The following is a 2,500-nucleotide window of genomic DNA, read 5'->3' on the forward strand; positions in this document are numbered from 1 at the left end:
ATTTATTTATTTATCTATCTATCTATCTATCTATTTCTTTCTTTCTTTCTTTCTTTTATTGCAATATTGTCATCATCATCATAACCACCATCATCATTACCATCGTTATCATCATCGTCATCACTATGAATTATACCACAGAGGTGAGAGGAATATTATATGTATATCATATGTTTATATACAATAATTATTTGCAGGCCGGTTATGTCCATTTTGATTTCCCCCCTTTGTATTGTTAATTATGTATATTTATAGGATCTATATTTTTGCATTATGTTTTTATCATTATGTATATTTTCCCGTGTTTTCTACAATATTGGATGTGAAATAGTTATGATTATGTTGGGTGGATTTAATGCAATTCATTGGTAGTGAATTTCGGTAGATTCGTATAATTGAACGAATGATTAGAGTTATTTTGTGTGTGTGTGTGTGTGTGTGTGTGTTTCTTAGGTTAAATGTATGCTGATATAAGTTCATTTTAGTGTTTTTTTTCTTTTCGTCCTGAAACAGCTGTTCATGTATCATGTTTGTGTGTAAATGTACTTGTATACATGTATATATTTGTGTAACTGTCAATTGTGGTGTGATGGACCGGGTCCACTGTATTTCTTTCCTTGTACTTACCTGCCTGTGGGCAGGTAGTATCCTAGGAATATTCATCACATGCTTTAATTTGCAATGGAAATAAAGTATGTTATATATATATATATATATATATATATATATACTTTATCCAGAGTAGCCTGATCAGCATGAAATATATAAACGGCATAAAATAAACAAATACATTTCCAAACGATATAAAGTGGTCACACACACATCAAGTATTTAAATAGCTGCCGGTCTTCCTCAGGGCTCTGTTTTCGTTACAAAATCCATGGAACATGAACAACAACAGTAACAACACCAACAATAAGAGAACAATTTGTTTAAAAATAAATAATCGCGGCAGATTAACAACGGGTCACGTGATACAGTGAAATATAAAAATGAAGTGAACGCACATGTACAAGAATCTGGAAATACGATAAAACAAAAATAACATCTAGAAAGAAGAGAGGAAATGATTCAATATCACGTATGCAGCTGCCACTCATCCTGCTGTGGAAATGAGGGTGTCTTATGAACAGGGGTCCCCTTAGTTGTCAGTGCAATGCTTTTAATTGCCCTCGACATATTTTAGAATCCGTTCATTCAATCGTGCAACATCTGCTCCTTACAGGGATAAAATGTTTGCTTCCTTTCAATATTGTGGCCCAAGCGCATGTACTTTAGAGAAGAGATGGGAGAGGAGAGGTGATGAGATACTCCAACAGTGGGTGCTCGTCAATTGATCAGGGACAGGGAATAAGCAACCCCTTTATGTGTGTTTAAGGTAGTATTTAAATGATGCTATGCTATCTATAAAGTGGGCAGGTTCGGGGAGCTTATTCCAGTTTTCTGAGCCTGCATAAACAAAGGATTTTTGATAAAAGGCTGTACGACACTTTCGGAGTCTTGAAAGGAGTTACTCTTGACGACACTTCGTCGACAAATGAGAATTTCTCATAAAGTATAAACATGAGACAGTTTATATACACATTCCGCAGGAGGACCTGTGAAAAAAATCTGGTGTAACTGAGGTCAATCAAGTTTTCTAAAGACCTCCTCAGAGCTGGTTTCCCATGAACAATTCGCTATTCCACTGTCTGTGTTCTGTTTTTGTTCTTGTTGTTGCTCTTCTTTGCTCTGTGTGTGAGTGTGTGTGGGTGTGCGTGTGTGTGTGCGTTTTGTGTGTGGATGTCTGTCTGTGGTCGTGTACTAACGTTGAAGTCGAATCGGGCACCAGTACGGCGCCGGAGTGGCCAGAAGAGAAGCTGACGAATCGGACCACGAGGATATGAAACTTTCGTTGTCTGTGTTCTGGTTTTTTTTTTTTTTTTTTTGTTCTTGTTGTTGCTGTTCTTTGCTGTGTGTGTGTGTGTGTGTGTGTGTGTGCATGTGCGTGCGTGCGTTGTGTGTGTGGATGTCTGTCTGTGTTCGTGTGGGAACGTTGAAGTCGAATCGGGCACCATTACGGCACCGGAGTGGCCAGAAGAGAAAGTGTAGTGTCCCCGAAAGGACAACGGTGCTTGGGTGCTTGCACCGTTAGCTCCCCCGGAGTTCCGGCGGGACAGACGGTCAACGTCCCGCTGAAAAGCCGACGGGGTGGAAGAGAGTGCACGAAGAGGCGAGCTCCCATCTGTTGTCCCTCAGCTCCCTACCCGGAGTTGTGGCTCATAGCGTTCCTCTCGATTGCTTGCGATGAATCGGACCACGAGGAGATGAAACTCTGCAGTCTGTGTTCTGTCTTTGTTCTTTTTGTTGCTCTTCTTTGCTCTGTGTGTGTGTGTGTGTGTGTGTGCGTTGTATGTGTGTCTCTGGCTGTTGCCTTGCAGTCTTGTGGGAATAAATTAAAGTCGAATCGGGCACCATCCCGGCACCGGAGTGGCCAGAAAAGAAACATGTATTAAAGTTC

Source organism: Diadema antillarum, unplaced genomic scaffold (genome assembly GCF_040938485.1).
Source record: "Diadema antillarum isolate AM-2024a unplaced genomic scaffold, OU_Dant_1.0 seq00002650_RagTag, whole genome shotgun sequence".
In the NCBI taxonomy this organism is placed as follows: domain Eukaryota; kingdom Metazoa; phylum Echinodermata; class Echinoidea; order Diadematoida; family Diadematidae; genus Diadema; species Diadema antillarum.